The sequence below is a fragment of the Schistocerca americana genome, chromosome 8 (genome assembly GCF_021461395.2).
Source record: "Schistocerca americana isolate TAMUIC-IGC-003095 chromosome 8, iqSchAmer2.1, whole genome shotgun sequence".
Classification (NCBI taxonomy): Eukaryota; Metazoa; Arthropoda; class Insecta; order Orthoptera; family Acrididae; genus Schistocerca; species Schistocerca americana.
Window position 1 is genome coordinate 207,703,781 of NC_060126.1, and position 19,535 is coordinate 207,723,315.

Below are 19,535 nucleotides of genomic sequence, written 5' to 3' on the forward strand. Positions count from 1 at the left end.
GGCCTGACTCCATTTTTTGGAAAATGCGTGGGCTCGACTGGATCCAATGTTTCGAAGTGGTGGGTGCGCACTAGTCGTTGCAGTTTGGCACCTGGAGGTTACTCTAGAATTCCAATCAGGGTGTTTGGCATTGAAGTGGCCCCCTATTACGAGTTTGCTTTCAATTTGCCCTAGAACAGCTATGTCTCCCTCATCTATCTGGTCATGTGGGGCCGGTAGACTGCAACAATTGTTAGGGCTCCGGTGGCAGTGGTTACTTCCACCGCCACTGCTTCGATTTTATTGGAGCTGGTAAGAATACCTGGTGGTGGGGGATCCCTCTTTTTATGTATATGGCCACTCCTCCGCCTTGGGTTGACCCTGTCGTTGCGATAGCTAACATAGTTGGGGACTGTCGCTTTTATTCCCGGTATTAGGTGGGTTTCCCCCATCATGCATATGTCGATGGAGAACCCTTTCATGAGTTCTCTGAACTCGACCTCTTGATTAACAATGCCGTCTGCGTTAAGCACATTGTCGGGATGCTGTGTTCTGTATTTCTACATAGCGGCTTGGCCGTCGTCCGCTACTGTAGGCCGGCCAATCACGTTCCTCCGGAAGGGGGTACCGCGTCGAGCGTCGGTAGTGGTGGTGATGGTGGGGGGGGGGGGCGGAGGGGCGGCGCGGACCGGCGTCGAGAGCCGGTGGCTATCCAATCTGACTGCGGACGCCGCTGCCTTCAGATCGCTGCGTTCCTGACGTATTTTGCCAATTGTGGGATTCCACGCTGCACTGAGCTGAAAACCGCTATCCCTGTTTACTAACTTGTTGCGCAAACGTATCTCCACTGCCTCTTTGAAGATCGAGTCCCACAAACCGTTGGCGCTGCGCAGCTCCTTCGTTTTTTCGGATTCGAAGGTGTGTCCCTCGATAATGCTATGCTCTGCTACTGCGGTCTTTTTTGTCTGTCCTAGTCGTACGTTCCTGATGTGTTCAGTACATCGCTGGGAGATACATCGTTGTGTCTGCCCGATATGTTCCATCCCACATTCGCACTCAGTACTAAAAATGCCCGGCGTCTGCAGCCCCAGCTGGTCTTTGGTTGAGCCAAGTATATCTTTGACTTTTTTCGGTGCGCGAAAGATAGTCGTTATTTCGTGCTTCTTTAATTCTTGCGATTTTGGCTGTTGGCGAACCAGCAAACGGCAGAAAAGCCACACGTTTTCTTCGTCTTCTTCTGGTTTCTCCTCTCGCATCTTCTCTGCACACAAGACGTGTCTTATTTGCGCCTCGGTGTAGCCATTCTTACGAAAGGTTTCCCGCAGATGTGCTAACTCTCGCTGTCACAGATCCACCTAGCTCTTTGTACTAAGGTGTTCAGTACTGAGCTACGTTGTGCTGGATGGTGGCAGCTCCGAGCATTGAGGTATAAGTGCGTGTGCGACTTCTTCCTGTAGATTGGATAGCCACCGGGTCTCGACGCCGGTCCGCGCCGCGCCCCCTCCCCCCCCCCCCCCCCCCCCCACCACCACCACCGCTACCGACGCGGTACTCCCTTCCGCATCCCGACACTTCGCCAGAAGATGATGGGTACGAAACTCATTGAAACGTTGCGACAAAACGACGCCACCAGTCGGCTGATAACCCGAGAAGAATTCATAAGCTGCTCGTAGTCACCGCTTGTTCGAATCGACTGAAGGCTTTGCTGATTGTAGCCAGTTGATTTACATCATAGTAGTGTAGATTCAGAAATATTTTCATAACTTCTTATTTATTGCATCCTGAATGCTGCTACATTTTGGTCTTCCCAGTTACATGGTATTCAAGATTATGCCTAGATGTTTTACCTTGCTCTGATACTTAAGGATATAGGAGTGACAGCTTCACGGTAATATTCACTGATCAGCTTTACGCACGTTATGTGGATTACCTTGATATTCTTTTGCAGTTATTGTAGCTGATTAAACGGCAGGCTACCAGGAAGTTTGCCACTTTCAAAGCAGATTCGCGTAACCATGGTAGAAGATCTTTAAGTATTTGGCTATTGTTCTCAAAAGTTTTAAGTAAACTGCAGTAGAACCAACTCGGCGATAGCTGGTACCAAATCAGCTTCCGGGGACGGAAGAGCAACACCTCGTAAAAGAACTAGTGTTTATCTGGCTCTGGATAACGCCACAGTGTAATAGTGATGAAGAACAACGAGGTCTGTGGAGGACGAAGACGATAATCTCAATGACAAAGAGCATGGAAGAGTCTTTCTTCCTGAAGGCATAACTTCACTATCAGTATCAGTATAACGCAGAGGACACTGGCTTCAGTCTAGGTTGTGAATGAGTATTTACTGGCATGGTGAGGACGCCTCAGTACGGTGTGAAAGGCAAGATGATCCTGACACCGTATTACTAAGCACAGCAACCATGGAGGCTATAGTGAATAATTTTGAAAGTACTAAAAATGTTCAAATGTGTGTGAATTCCTAAGGCACCAAACTGCTGAGATCATCAGTCCCTAGACTTACACACTACTTAAACTAACGTAACCTGAATTACGCTAAGGACAACGCACACACACACAGAAACACACACAGCCACGCCCGAGGGAGGACTCGAACTTCTGACGGGAGGGGCCGCACGTTTCGTGATATGGCGCCTATAACCGCGCGGCCAGCCCGCGCGGCTTAAAATTGCTGATCACGGAACTGACAATCGGAGACACAAGAATGGTAGGGGCAATGCCACACTCTCTAAGAGTGGCGGTATTTAATCATTAAAAGATAATTAGGGTAATTACAGTGGAGGAATCCTTCGTGGTCAGAAATAACAGAAATTCTAATTCGTTAATGAGTACTTTATTACTAATTTTATATGCGATGAAACGGCAGACGAGATATGCTAGAGATAGTACGTAGATATAAAGGCATTTTCCGTAATTTTTTTAGATCGTTAGTCCATTTCATTAAGAGATTTGTAATTTTTGTTGAGAGAAGTTTCTCGTTAGTAGAAAAGCAGTATGGAGGTTGTAACGGTGCCTTGCACTTGGATGTATGAGGCATTTTGATTGGTTATAAAAATTAGACCTCTCTGGACAGTCGCTTGTTTCCTCTGCTTGCCGAGATTCGGTCTAAGGCGACACACTTCTGATGTTAGTGCCGTCACCTTCTAGGACACATGGACCTACAGCTTAGGAGTGATGTTGCAGTACTTTTCTGCAAGGCTGCTGATTTTGTCGAGAAAAACAGTCCATAATCCTGTTGCTGGGAGATAGTGACAGTTAGATGTAACAGAATTATCTTGGTAAGGTAAAATAGTAAGGCACGAATGGCTGGGAGACACCGAAGGGTAAGTACCCTGGTATAAAGTAATTATAACTGCACCAGGACAACAGACGCCTCTATGCCGCCGTTATGGTAATCTTCAACGTTCTTCTGTCGTTTGCCATCACTAGATGTAATCTCTCACTCGTCCGCATTGCTCATGTTTAGTTTTTGTATTGGTTCGTCCAGGACAGGTACCAATATTTTCCATAAAACAATACAATTTTTGAGGGTGATATCTCGGGTTCTACTGGTCACAGAGTAAGGGGTCCAGTGTTTCGGATAGTCCTTGGTCCACTGACCATATACAGACTTATCGGACGAACGGGCAAAGTGTAGCTATTACACGTATAGGGTCAAAATTTAAACATTCCTCCATCCCAGGCAAATTGAGCAAATCGGTTGGTTGTTTTGCGTTAGGTGTGGTCTAGGGTGGACCTTAGACATCTCGTAAAAGCACCATTTGTTCATGAGCGGTTCCTGAGAAAACCCAAAAATCATGATTTTTCGGCACGAAAAGTAGCAATTGTGGGATGGCCATTTCTAGAAAATCTATTCATGGCAGATCGTCAAACTCTGTACCATATGTTCTTAAGATGATATTGTCGGAGACTTCATACTTTTTCTTTATTATTATCCGTTACTGAGACCAAGAAGTTCAAAGCTACCGTACCCATGCAGAAAACCACAAAAACCGGTTTTAGATGTGCCGTGTGCCGCTTTTATCTAAATAACACTATAAATAATGAGGTCCCATACTCCGAGGAGCATAGGAGGCGAAGCGGGAGACCCGCTGTGGATGAATGGCGATAATGAAAACGACACAACAACACCCAGTCATCTCGAGGGAGGAAAAATCCCTAACCTTCTGGGAATCGAACACGGGACCCCATGCGCGAGAAACAAGAACGCTACCGCAAGACCATAAGCTGCGGACATCTAAGTAACTAACCGTATGAAATGGTGAAATTGTAACTGTACATCCTTTAAGCATTCATCTGTAAGTGACATTTTTCCATTTTCGAAAATCTGTGACCGTTTTCAAGACACACCCTAAAACCGATGTTTTTCGGTACCTAAGTCACCAGTTGTGGGGATGGCCACTTCTGTAATTTCTATTTTTGCCAAATCGTCGGAAATTTTAGCGCATGTTCTTAAGATGATGTTCTCATGAAACTCGAAACTTTTCCTATATAATTATCCTTTACAGAGATCCAGGTTCAAAAGTACAGTACTTATGCACGTAAATTATGCACGATATTTCCTGTCTGAGGCATAAAACCAGTTTTAACTGAAACAGTGAACACGTAGCACCTGTTCTAGAGTCATCGTAAGGGTTCTGTTGTCACCAGTCTGTTTTCAGTCAGCATTTTTTCACGTATGCAACTTCCTGGCGCACTGTCTTTATGTAATGGGAACTTCACGCCAATATAAGTATGCCCAAAGTGGTGTTGCATTGGCAAAAAATAAGCTAAAAAGAGTCTTAATGTGACGGAAAAGAACATAAAATTACTACAAGAAATTATGTAAAATATTTCTAATAACATTTTTACCCTTGTCAAATACAAATAATAACGCCGGAGTTTTCGATGCACTGCGATCGATAAGTGAACTACTCAGAAAAAATGTGAAGCAAACGATTTTGTGTTAACCTTAAAATATATGTACTTATTTGATGTTTACATGTGTGTCAAAGTATGGAAATGTGTAGAAGTATATGAATAAACCGTTAAAACTTCTGTGATCTACGGTTATGTGTCCGACTTCATGGACGCTGAGGTAAATTAGGACACTCTGAATAAGTAATACTTCACTATGTTCAACAAACCCTACGTTTGCTCCCTGCCGCTGTTGGATAAGCAGCTGCCAGCAGCAAGTCGTATACTCTTAGCTCACTTATTTGCTACATAGTTTAATTCTTAATTTCTTTGCGTGTTTTTGGTACTTGCATTGTTTAATTTATAAATTTCGGGCGTATCATAGTATTTAAGAGTTGTAGCATCGCGTTTTAGTACCTGAATAGTGTAAATTCGCGTAGTCGTCTGTCTTCTGTTGTTGTTTCGAACGGCCAGTGTCGGTTGGTCACAGCCAGTGTGCTCCCTGCCGCCGTTGGATAAGCAGCTGCCAGCAGCAAGTCGTATACCCCTGGCTTGCTTATTTGTTACATAGTTTAATTCTTAATTTCTTTGCGTGTTTTTGGTACTTGCATTGTTTAATTCATAAATTTTGGGCGTATTATAGTATTTGAGAGTTGTAGCATCGCGTTTTAGTACCTGAATAGTGTAAAATCGCGTAGTCTCCTTCCGTCGCCGAGCAGTGTGTCAGCAGTGCGCAAGTAGCAGCGTTACTACATTTACTAGGCAATCTTGTATTTTAATAACCGCTTAAATTTTGTGTCGAATTGTTTGTGCTCTCTGTAGATTAGTTCAGACGTTCTTTGCACAACAGTTTTAGCATGGATAGGGACTGCAACTGCTGTGTTCGGATGCAGGCTGAATTGGCATTCCTTCGCTCCCAGCTTCAGGCAGTGTTGGCTTCGGTCACACAGCTTGAGGCTGTTGCCAATGGGCATCACTGTGGGGATCCGGATGGGGGTTTGTCGGGGACGACCAACTCGTCCCACGCATCCCCCGATCGGACTACGACTGTGACTGCCCGGGATACTGCCCACATTGAGGCTGATCCCTCACCTGTGGTAGAGTGGGAGGTCGTCTCGAGGTGTGGCAGGGGGCGAAAGACATTCCAGAGGGCTGAATGGAAGGCCTCTCCAGTTTGTCTGACGAACCGGTTTCAGGCTGTGTCTCCGGCTGATACTGATCTTCGGCCGGACATGGCTGCTTGTCCTGTTCCAGAGGTTGGCGCTCAGTCTGCAACATCCGGGCGGTCGCAGAGGGTGGGCTTACTGGTAGTTGGGAGCTCCAGCGTCAGGCGCGTAATGGGGCCCCTTAGGGATATGGCAGCAAGAGAGGGGAAGAAAACCAATGTGCACTCCGTGTACATACCGGGGGGAGTCATTCCAGATGTGGAAAGGGTCCTTCCGGATGCCATGAAGGGTACAGGGTGCACCCACCTGCAGGTGGTCGCTCATGTCGGCACCAGTGATGTGTGTCGCTATGGATCGGAGGAAATCCTCTCTGGCTTCCGGCGGCTATCTGATTTGGTGAAGACTGCCAGTCTCACTAGCGGGATGAAAGCAGAGCTCACCATCTGCAGCATCGTCAACAGGACTGACTGCGGACCTTTGGTACAGAGCCGAGTGGAGGGTCTGAATCAGAGGCTGAGACGGTTCTGCGACCGTGTGGGCTGCAGATTCCTCGACTTGCGCCATAGGGTGGTGGGGTTTCGGGTTCCGCTGGATAGGTCAGGAGTCCACTACACGCAGCAAGCGGCTACACGGGTAGCAGGGGTTGTGTGGCGTGGACTGGGCGGTTTTTTAGGTTAGATGGCCTTGGGCAAGTACAGAAAGGGCAACAGCCTCAAACGGTGCGGGGCAGAGTCACGACATGTGGGGACCAAGCAGCAATCGGTATTGTAATTGCAAACTGTCGAAGCTGCATTGGTAAAGTACCGGAACTTCAAGCGCTGATAGAAAGCACCGAAGCTGAAATCGTTATAGGTACAGAAAGCTGGCTGAAGCCAGAGATAAATTCTGCCGAAATTTTTACAAAGGCACAGACGGTGTTTAGAAAGGATAGATTGCACGCAACCGGTGGTGGCGTGTTTGTCGCTGTTAATAGTAGTTTATTCTGTAGTGAAGTAGAAGTGGATAGTTCCTGTGAATTATTATGGGTGGAGGTTACACTCAACAACCGAGCTAGGTTAATAATTGGCTCCTTTTACCAACCTCCCGACTCAGCAGCATTAGTGGCAGAACAACTGAGAGAAAATTTGGAATACATTTCACATAAATTTTCTCAGCATGTTATAGTCTCAGGTGGAGATTTCAATTTACCAGATATAGACTGGGACAGTCATATGTTTAGGACGGGTGGTATGGACAGAGCATCGAGTGACATTATACTGAGTGCACTATCCGAAAATTACGTCGAGCAATTAAACAGAGAACCGACTCGTGGAGATAACATCTTGGACCTACTGATAAACAGACCCGAACTTTTCGACTCTGTAAGTGCAGAACAGGCAATCAGTGATCATAAGGCCGTTGCAGCATCCCTGAATATGGAAGTTAATAGGAATATTAAAAAAGGGAGAAAGGTTTATCTGTTTAGCAAGAGTAATAGAAGGCAGATTTCAGACTACCTAACAGATCAAAATGAAAATTTCTGTTCCGACACTGACAATGTTGAGTGTTTATGGAAAAAGTTCAAGGCAATCGTAAAATGCATTTTAGACAGGTACCTGCCGAGTAAAACTGTGAGGGACGGGAAAAACCCACCGTGGTTCAACAACAAAGTTAGGAAACTACTGCGAAAGCGAAGAGAGCTTCACTCCAAGTGTAAACGCAGCCAAAACCTCTCAGACAAACAGAAGCTAAACGATGTCAAAGTTAGCGTAAGGAGAGCTATGCGTGAAGCGTTCAGTGAATTCGAAAGTAAAATTCTATGTACCGACTTTACAGAAAATCCTAGGAAGTTCTGGTCTTACGTTAAATCAGTAAGTGGCTCGAAACAGCATATCCAGACGCTCCGGGATGATGATGGCACTGAAACAGAGGATGACACGCGTAAAGCTGAAATACTAAACACTTTTTTCCAAAGCTGTTTCACGGAGGAAGACCGCACTGCATTTCCTTCTCTAAATCCTCGCACAAACGAAAAAATGGCTGACATCGAAATAAGTGTCCAAGGAATAGAAAAGCAACTGGAATCACTCAACAGAGGAAAGTCCACTGGACCTGACGGGATACCAATTCGATTCTACACAGAGTACGCGAAAGAACTGGCCCACTTCTGACAGCCGTGTACCGCAAGTCTCTAGAGGAACGGAAGGTTCCAAATGATTGGAAAAGAGCACAGATAGTCCCAGCCTTCAAGAAGGGTCGTCGAGCAGATGCGCAAAGCTATAGACCTATATCTCTGACGTCGATCTGTTGCAGAATTTTAGAACATGTTTTTTGCTCGAGTATCATGTCGTTTTTGGAAACCCAGAATCTACCCTGTAGGAATCAACATGGATTCCGGAAACAGCGATCGTGTGAGACCCAACTCGCTTTATTTGTTCATGAGACCCAGAAAATATTAGATACAGGCTCCCAGGTAGATGCCATTTTCCTTGACTTCCGGAAGGCGTTCGATACAGTTCCGCACTGTCTCCTAATAAACGAAGTAAGAGCCTACGGAATATCAGACCAGCTGTGTGGCTGGATTGAAGAGTTTTTAGCAAACAGAACACAGCATGTTGTTATCAATGGAGAGACGTCTACAGACGTTAAAGTAACCTCTGGCGTGTCACAGGGGACTGTTATGGGACCATTGCTTTTCACAATATATATAAATGACCTAGTAGATAGTGTCGGAAGTTCCATGCGGCTTTTCGCAGATGATGATGTAGTATACAGAGAAGTTGTAGCATTAGAAAACTGTAGCGAAATGCAGGAAGATCTGCAGCGGATAGGCACTTGGTGCAGTGAGTGGCAACTGACCCTTAACATAGACCAATGTAATGTATTGCGAATACATAGAAAGAAGGATCCTTTATTGTATGATTATATGATAGCGGAAAAAACAGCGGTAGCAGTTTCTTCTGTAAAATATCTGGGAGTATGCGTGCGGAACGATTTGAAGTGGAATGATCATATAAAATTAATTGTTGGTAAGGCGGGTACCAGGTTGAGATTCTTTGGGAGAGTCCTTAGAAAATGTAGTCCATCAACAAAGGAGGTGGCTTACAAAACACTCGTTCGACCTATACTTGAGTATTGTTCATCAGTGTGGGATCCGTACCAGATCGGGTTGACAGAGGAGATAGAGAAGATCCAAAGGAGAGCGTCGCGTTTCGTTACAGGGTTATTTGGTAACCGTGATAGCGTTACGGAGATGTTTAGCAAACTGGCAAAGCAAAGTGGTAGACTCTGCAAGAGAGGCGCTCTGCATCGCGGTGTAGCTTGCTGTCCAGGTTTCGAGAGGGTGCGTTTTTGGATGAGGTATCGAATATATTGCTTCCCCCTACTTATACCTCCCGAGGAGATCACGAATGTAAAATTAGAGAGATTCGAGCGCGCACGGAGGCTTTCAGACAGTCGTTCTTCCCGCGAACCATACGCGACTGGAACAGAGAAGGGAGGTAATGACAGTGGCACGTAAAGTGCCCTCCGCCACACACCGTTGGGTGGCTTGCGGAGTATAAATGTAGATGTACATGTAGATGTAGACTCGGCTGCAGTTATGAAACTGCACACGTGAACTTGCGGTTCAGAAAATACTAAATGAACCACGATTACTGAATGGCGATCTGACACAAGCTCAGAATGGCCGTACTGTGGTTCCATCACAGTCACTAGAAAAAAACCGCAGGGTACGAGGGGCCCTCTGCCGGTCACGTTCCTCCAACTACTTCCCGCCTGTGCGGAATTCTGGCGTTAGCGCTAACAGAGGGCGCTGATTATGTGCAGCACTATGTTTTCTTTCATTTGTGGCTCCTTTTGCGATTTGTTTTATGTTGTTTAATATTACCCGGTGCATTATCAACGGTGTTTAATATTTATGTCATTATCTAGGATATTGGCACTGGAGCACATGTCAGCCACTGTTTTTTAACTCTTCCTCTTTTTAACAATATTCCTTTTGTCGTGTTCTTCTTTTTATTGCTTTTTATTACTGTAATGCCTTTTATACGTTATAACCTCATTACAAACTTCAATTTTTGTATCACCCTTTATTTTCGCTGTTTCAATTGATTATTGAAAACTAGCGTATGCCGACATTAGCGACATCTGGTGAACTTACAACACAAACATCTTGTGGCTACTGTACGGCAGCTTGTTTTAAACAGTAGCACTACTGACAGCATGACACGTGCGTGCGATGTGATTTATATGTATTTGACGATGCTGGTGCTGATTCCGCATTTAACATTTGACGATGCCACTATGGCTGCAGTACATTAGGACTTCGTTTTTATGAAACAGGTATGCGTTTTCATATTTAAAGCGCACAAATGTAAATTTTGTCAGTACTACTTTTCATTATGGTCTATGTATTGTTCTTAAGCTATATACAGTTTGCGAGTGTATTTATATTCTTCCCATTTTTGCTGCAGATCTGATGATGGTCAAAAATGGTTCAAATGGCTCTGAGCACTATGGAACTTAACTTCTGAGGTCATCAGTCCCCTAGACTTAGAACTTCTTAAACCTAACTAACCTAAGGACATCACACACACCCATTCCGGAGGCAGGATTCGAACCTGCGGCCGTAGCGGTCGCGCAGCTCCAGACTGTGGCGCCTAGAACTGCTCGGCCACTCCAGCCGGCTTGATGATGGTCATTAAAGACCGAAACAAATCTGTTAAACAAAAAGATTGTGACCATAGACGTAAATTAAAAGAAACTCATTACATATACGGGTCACTGTGTTTTTTCGAAAAAAAACTTGTGAGAAAAAACTATTTCGTAGACACTTGTTGACCCAGTTGTGATAGCGTTGCCGCGTAGGCACAGCTCACTTCCGACTGTTGTCTTGGGCTGTGCCACAACGAGTAGGCAGCACAATGATCTTACTCCGACAGGAACATCCTGGAAGTGGGCAGGATCCCACTTCAAGCAGAACTATCATCATGGTCTCTGGCGACGCTATTTCAGGGCAGAGGCGGGTGGTGGCGTCTCGGAACTACGGGAGACACGGCTTCTTCCTGGCATCTTATTGACGCCCTGTGATATCGCTATGCTGTGCAGCATCTCTGTGGTGGTCGACACTTCTTGTGCTACTCTCATTACTCGATTACTCGACGACACAGCATACGGAAATTGTTTCATGTAAGCAGCGCACCCTGTTGTAACGGGAAAAGAAGGGAACCAGCTGACAAATGTTCCTGTAGGAGCATAAAAGAAGCGATTATGCACCTCCTTGAAACGCTCTGATGGTAACATTGGGAACCAGCTGTCTCAATCCTCATCCCGCCATCCTCATCAGAACCTTTGGCATGCCAACAAATTCGCGCTTTTTCGTGCTGAACGGGAGTAGCAGAGAGGCAGTGAAAGTGGAAGAAAGAGGAGACAGTGCCAGTAGAAGAGGAGAAGAGAGGAGACAGTGGTGGCGGGACAGAGACAGTAGCAGTAAAAGAAAACGAGAGATGGGTGAAGACAATAGCCGTGGGAGTAAAAGAGAGAGCAGATACTGACGGCCAGTGAGAGACAGTAGCAGTAAAAGAGCAAGAGAGCTGGATGGAGACAGTAGCAGTGGAGGGAGGAGACAATGGAAATGAAAAATACAGAAGAGTGGAGACCATTCATGGGCTCGGGGGGTGTGGACTTTCCGAGACCGCATAACATTAACACGTTGGTGTATGGGAGGACGCATTTTGGACCGAAATTTTAAATAAGGGCATAGGAAAAAAAGTAAATTGGGCCACCTGAGAATTTTTGAGCTGCCGTGGTGTGGTAGAGACAATGGTAGCGGGAAAGAAACATAGAAGGAGACAGTATAAATGAGAGAAGAGACGGTGTCAGTGGGGTTCACGGTATATCACTGGGAGAAGAAGGTGACCGTGGGAGAGACATATGCAGCCACTGGCAGTGAGACGGAGATGCTAAGTATGAAGGCTTGTCTACAAATAGAGACTGGGTAAATTGATTTAGAATGTTCTGTGTTGAAAGAGCGCGAATATGTTCGCATGCCAACAATTTTGGTGAAGAAAGCGGATGAAAACTGAGGCCGCTGGTTCCCCTCTTTTCTGCTAGAGTATTTTAAAGAGGAACATATTCGCCTTTTTTGTGCACCAACAAGAACATTTTTCAGCTGGTTTCCTGTAGATTCTATGATTTCTTGTGTGTGCTTTCCTACCTTGACCGAATGCAATCTGCTGGTCCCTTAAACAGTGCTTTTGCCACTTCTTTCAGTGTTTTCTACTTTATTAAATGCGCCAGCCTCTTACAAATGCACTCACCGGTCTCTACGAAATAATACACCTGTTCGACTGAGACTGCAGCTGACCTTATTTAACTAGAGTTGTACTGTCCCCTCCTGTCGCTGATTTTAATCATGCTTGGCGACCATTACAGAGATCACGTGTCAGGCCAAAATCTTAGTAGGAAAACAATCTGACACTTTAGACAACGGTCAGGGCAGGAGACGTGATAGAGGAGGTCACGGCGGTGCATACACTCACTACATTTTCACAGGATGAGTGAGATGTTTTTGGTGTAGATACAGAGCAAGCCTCCCAACATACAGAAAGAGATGAAAATAGGAACACAGAATGGAAGGAACGAACTGAAAGCAGTTACATTTGAAGAACTGAAAATTATTATGAACAATAAAGACAATGACATGTCAGATACGTGTGGAACCATATGGCAAGGACGCGGAGATTTTAGCAGTGATTTAATGGTAATGAAGTATAGCAGAGGAATATGATAAGGGCAGAAATAGTGGTGGAAATCATGCAGGGAACAAAATGGTGGATAAAGTTGTGATTACTTATCACTTCAATGATAGATTAATGATTACAGCCGGCCAGGGTGGCCGAGCGGTTCTAGGCGCCACAATCTGGAACCGCGAGACCGCTACGGTCGCAGGTTCGAATCCTGCCTCGGGGATGGATGTGCGTGATGTCCTTAGGTTAGTTAGGTTTAAGTAGTTCTAAGTTTAGGGGACTGATGACCTCAGATGATAAGTCTCATAGTGCTTAGAGCCATTTGAATTTGAATCGAAACCGACGCCGACGCAGCCTCGATGTACAAGAGGCCATAGATGCCAGGAGTGAACGACGGCTGTGGAGATGTGTACGGACGAACAGACGTGCAACTGTTGAGCAACTGACCGCCCAGATAAACCAAGGTAATACCAACAGTGTCTTTTCATGACCACTGAACGAACGTTGGTGCGTATGGGCTCCGCAGCAGGTGCCTGGTCGTGCACTCATGCTCAATGCTCTTCATCACCGACGAAGGCTGGAATTTGCACGCCAATACCGCAACTGAATGTCCACTGAGTGGCGACAAGTTGTCTGATCGGATGGATCACGCATTTGGTGTGTACGGCGTTGCAACAATCGTCCAAAGCGTCCACGCTGGAGGAGGGAGCATTATGATCTGGGGAATGTTTTCGTGGCATTCCCTGGGCTGTCTCGTCATTCTGGAAAGCAGTATGGATCAACACTAGTCTGCACCTGTTCTTGGGGACCGTGTCCACCACTACATAAAGTTTGTTTTTCCTCGGCACAACGGCATCCACCAGCAGGACAATGCAACGTGTCACATAGCTCAGAGTGTACGTGTGTGACTGTAAGAGCACCAGGATGAGTTAACCGTACTCCCATGGACAAGAAATTCCCCGGATTTAAAGGCAATCGGGAATGTGTGGGACTACCTCGATCAGGCTGTTCTCGCCATGGATCTTGAACAGAGAAACCTGGCGCTGCTGTCCACGGCGCTGGGGTCGGCATGGCTCCCTATTCGTGTCGATACCTTCCAGAACATCACTGACTCTCTTCCTGCACGTCCGCGCTGTAAAATGTGGTTATCCAGGCTTTTGACAGGTGTTCACATTGTGTCTGGACCATTTACAATCATAACGGGAGATTTTAACGCCATAGTGGCGAGTGATCTTGTAAAGACAGGAAGAAGATTTGGATTAGAAAAGACCAATAACGAGGAAGAGTGTCTGCTTGAGCTTTGTTTGGAACATGAGATGGTGGTGAACACAATCTTCAAAGCGCAGAAAAGGAGGAACGAACAGAAATGAAATGAAACGATCGTATGGCAGCATTGGTGCAGATCTTTCTACACTACTGGCCATTACAATTGCTACACCACCACGCAGCTGACGTGATACAGACGCGAAATTTAACTGACAGGAAGAACGTGCTGTGATATGCAAATGATTAACTTTTCAGAGCATTCACACAAGGTTGGCGCCAGTGGAGACACCTACAACCTCCTGATATGAGGAAAGTTTCCAACCGATTTCTCATACACAAACAGCAGTTGACCGGCGTTGCCTGGTAAAACGTTGTTCTGACGCCTTGTGTAAGGAGGAGAAATGCGTGCGATCACGTTTCCGACTTTGATAAAGGTCGGATTGTAGCCTATCGCGATTGCGGTTTATCGTATCGTGACATTGCTGCTCGCGTTGGTCGAGACCCAATGACTGTTAGCAGAATATGGAATCGGTGGGTTCAGGAGGGTAATACGGAACGCCGTGCTGGATGCCAACGGCCTCGTATCACCAGCAGTCAAGATGAGAGGCATTTTATCCGCATGACTGTAACAGCTCGTGCAGCCACGTCTCGATCCCTGAACCAACAGATGGGGACGATTGCAAGACAACAAGACGAACAGTTCGACGACGTTTGCAGCAGCATGCACTATCAGCTCGGAGGTCATTAGTCCCCTAGAACTTAGAACTAGTTAAACCTAAGGACATCACAAACATCCATGCCGGAGGCAGGATTCGAACCTGCGATCGTAGCGGTCTTGCGGTTCCAGACTGCAGCGCCTTTAACCGCACGGCCACTTCGGCCGGCCTATCAGCTCGGAGACCGTGGCTGCGATTACCCTTGACGCTGCATCACAGACAGGAGTGTGTGCGATGGTGTACTCAACGACGAACCTGGGTGCACGAATGGCAAAACGTCATTTTCTCGGATGAATCCAGTTTCTGTTTAGAGCATCATGATGGTCGCATCCGTGTTTGGCGACATCGCGGTGAACGCATATTGCAAGCGTGTATTCGTCATCGCCATACTGGCGTATCATCCGGCGTGATGGTATGGGGTGCCATTGGTTACACGTCTCGGTCACCTCTTGTTCGCATTGACGGCACTTTGAACAGTGGACGGTACATTTCAGATGTGTTACGATCCGTGGCTCTACCCTTCGTTCGATCCCTGCGAAATCCTACGTTTCAGCAGGATAATGCACGACCGCATGTTGCAGGTCCTGTACGGGCCTTTCTGGATTCAGAAAATGTTCGACTGCTGCCCTGACCAGCACATTCTCCAGATCTCTCACCAACTGAAAACGTCTGGTCAATAGTGGCCGAGTAACTCGCTCCTCACAATACGCCAGTAACTAGTCTTGATGAACTGTGGTATCGTGTTGAAGCTGCATGGGCAGCTATACCTGTACACGCCATCCAAGCTCTGTTTGACTCAATATCCTGGCGTATCAAGGCCGCTATTATGGCCATAGTTGGTTGTTCTGGGTACTGATTTCTCAGGATCTATGCACCCAAATTGCGTGAAAATGTAATCACATGTCAGTTCTAGTATAATATATTTGTCCAATGAATACCTCCGTTAATCATCTGCATTTCTTGTTGGTGTAGCAGTTTTAATGACCAGTAGTGTATTTGACTGTCTGTCTGGTGGTATTCCTTAGCCGACTGGCCGACAAGGAATATCAGTCTGTCGACCAACAAGTGTATAGACATACGACCTGTTGGTCGGTCAGTCGATAAATTGGAATGACGGTCATAGTTGGTCGTACTTCGTATCTTGTCCAACTGCATCCGGTGAGGAGAGGCACGCCGGTGGCCTGCAGCCGCGCCTGCTCCTGTACAGAGAGACCAGAAGGCTACCGTAACGCCCACCAGCTGGGTCCCGCACAGCGTGTGAGCGGCTCCCGCGCCGCGTGGCCACCGCAAATCGGATCAGCGGCATCGCCGGCGGAGGCGTCGGAGCGGCAGGATCCGCCGCGTGGCGCCTCAGTGCTGGGTAGGCGGCGCGGAATTAGCCGCGCGCGATCACCGGGGCTGAAAACACGGCGCTCGCCACGCCACCTGCACACCGTCTGTACTGCGCCGCCTGCACACTGTCTGTACTGCTGGCCAGGTATTCTGTGGCGCTGGCGTCGTCATTATCTGCTTGAGCGGCCGCCATCTGCCCGGTTCCCTCTGACAAGGTTTTGAGTGCGAGGTCGCAAGTTCAGTTTCTAGAAAAGCTCATTTGAAAGCATTGTGTTAACAGAATGAGATTTTTAATCTGCAGCGGAGTGTGCGCTGATATGAAACTTCCTGGCAGATTAAAACTGTGTGCTGGACCGAGTTCGAGACTCCGCTGCAGAGTGAAAATCTCATTCTGGAAATATTCCCCAGGCTGTGGCTAAGCCATGTCTCCGCAACATCCTTTCTTTCAGGAGTGCTTGTTCTGCAGGATCGCAGGAAGGTAGGAGACGAGGTACCGGCAGAAGTAAAGCTGTGAGGACGGGGCGTGAGTCGTGCTTCAGTAGCTCAGTTAGTTCGGCGCAAGCGGCCGTGCGAAGCGGAGGTCCGATACTTCCGCCTGTGCGACGTGTGCTAGTGTTTGTTTACTTGCGGACTTAGTACACGCGCGGGCTAGTAACAACGATCATGGCGAACAAGTACAGGAAACTACATTACGATTCAATTTCTGCAAAGACTACGAACGACCAGAGGCTTTAGCAGTGGAACGATTCATTCGAGAGGACGTCAAGATCCCGCCAAACGATATTGTCGGAATTCACCTGTCCGTCATTAGCCCCACGGTGTATGTTAAGATGGTAAATGACGCGGCGTGTGAGAGAATTCTACAGGCGACAAAAGCAGGTCTCCGATTTTGCTATAGTGACGGGAATGTCGGCACGGTAACTGTAGAACATGCTGGTCTGGGTGTACGGACAATACGTGTTTTAGAGCTGCCATTTGAGCTCCCGGCTGACGAAGTTATCGAGGCTTTTAAGCCATACGGCACGGTACATGGTCACACAGCAGAACGCTGGACACAATTCGCCACGTACCCCGTTCTTAACGGAGTGCGACAAATCACTATTGATCTTCAGAAGCATGTACCGTCCTATCTGACAATTGGTGGTTGTCGGGCGGTGGTGATTTACAATGGTCAACCACGTACATGTTCTGGCTGTGGCCAGGAGGGACACCTCAGGTCGAACTGTATGCAACGGAGGATTACGCAACTGCCTTCAGATGTGCGGGAGCCGTCGCCGGCGATGACAGTACTACCGATCACCTATGCCAAAGCCCTCACTGCGTCCGCTGATGACCGAAAGGACACAGCCCCGGTGGAAGATCAAGATGGCACTCTCCGAAACCTTGTAGCAGAAGTCGGGATGACAGAGGATGCTGCTCCATCGAGTATACAAAAATGGTTCAAATGGCTCTGAGCACTATGGGACTTAACATCTTAGGTCATCAGTCCCCTAGAACTTAGAACTACTTAAACCTAACTAACCTAAGGACATCACACACATCCATGCCCGAGGCAGGATTCGAACCTGCGACCGTAGCAGTCCCGCGGTTCCGGACTGAAGCGCCCAGAAACGCACGGCCACCGCGCCATCGAGTATACAATCTACGGCGACAACATCAGATGAGACCGAACTCCCACCAAGCACGCCAATAGTACACGAAGCAGTTCCAGCCACTACGGGTGCTGTTCCGTCTGGAACGCACTCTGTGACGACAACATCAGTTTCGACCGAACTCCTGCCAAGTACAACGATGGGACTCGAAACACTTCCAGTTCCTACGGATGCTTTTCTGTCGGGCAGCCGTGATTCCCTACAATCTGAGGACACGGAAGGAAGATCACGCAAACAACGTTCCCCGAAAAGGAGGAAACAGTGTCGTCGCACGACATCTCCTCGGGATGACTCCCCTTGCCCCGACGACGATGTGCCTGTGGACCAAGACGACACAACAGCCTCCACGAAACAGGATGAGGCAATGGAAACTGTTCGATCAGATCCGCAGCGGCCTGTCACATTGACGGTAACGGGACGTGGTGACGCTGAAGAGGAATCACAACCAGTTGGCTCTCCAGACGCAGATGCTGTGGCTATGGACACAAATATATCCCTGCCTGCAAAGATGTGGTATGACGATATATAAATGACGTGCGTTCACCGGCCAAAACACACCTACTGAAGGAAACGATTTGGGCATCTGATGTGGACATTGCTTTGCTGCAGGAAGTCCACATAGCAGAACTCCCATACATCGCAGGCTACCAGTCCTATTCGTCACATGGAGATCACAATGGGAGTGGGGTGGCAGTTTTCGTGCGAGATGGCTTCCCAGTGGAAAACGTGTGTTATCTTCCGTCGGCCAGGGGAACGGCTTTCACGACGTTTGGGACACGCATCATCAATCTTTATGCACCGTCGGGAAACAATCGGCGGCGGGAAAGGGCGCGATTTTATGCAGAAGACATTGCCCCACTTTTCCATGGACGTTCTGAATGTGTAATAATTGGTGGAGATTTCAACTGTGTTCTCAGCCAGAAAGACCAGCAAACATCAGCCAGGAGTTGCGAATCGTTGTCAACGACCTTGTTCTTAGTGACACGTGGGAATTACGACATGGAGCTGCACCGGGATACACCTATGTGACAAGTCATTCGGCGAGCAGGTTAGATCGCATTTATATCCCACGGGCTCATGCAAATGATGTCCAGGACGCGAAACGCTGGCCATTGGCATTTTCCGATCACAGCGCTTACATCTGTACGGTGCTTCTTCCCCGTAGAGAGGTGTGCAACAGTAAGGCCCCGTGGAAATTAAAGATTCAACATCTACATGATCCTGAATGCCGTCAAAGGATCCTTGAGATATGGACGATGTGCGAGCGAAGGGTTGGAAGGTATGCGACGAAGCTTGATTGGTGGCTGACTTGTGCTAAACCGGCTCTTCGCCATACGTTCATCTCATGTAGCAGGGAGATGGCAGAATGGCGCCGCCGTACGACCGACTTTTATTTTGCAGCGCTGCGCGACCTGGATGATGGTCCGCCGGGACAGGACATCTGGATCGAACGCAAAAGGATAAAAGCTAAACTAGTGGCTTTATCTCGGAAACATCTTCAGGGAACCATGGTGCGCGCCAGATGTCACAATAGGATAATGCACGAGATTCCTTCCATGCACCACGTCGTGAATGAACGAAAGCACCGACGACGCGTTTTGGTACGGGAATTAATTACCCGCGAGGACCGAAGAGTGACGCGTCAAGCGGACATTGTCTCTGCATTCGTCGACCACTACCAACACATCTATCGGGAAGAAGCAGCCCCTGTCGATGACCTCGAACGTATAGCCACGTACGTCTCCCGTACACTGACGGTGGAAGCCGCGGGAACCTTACTGGAAG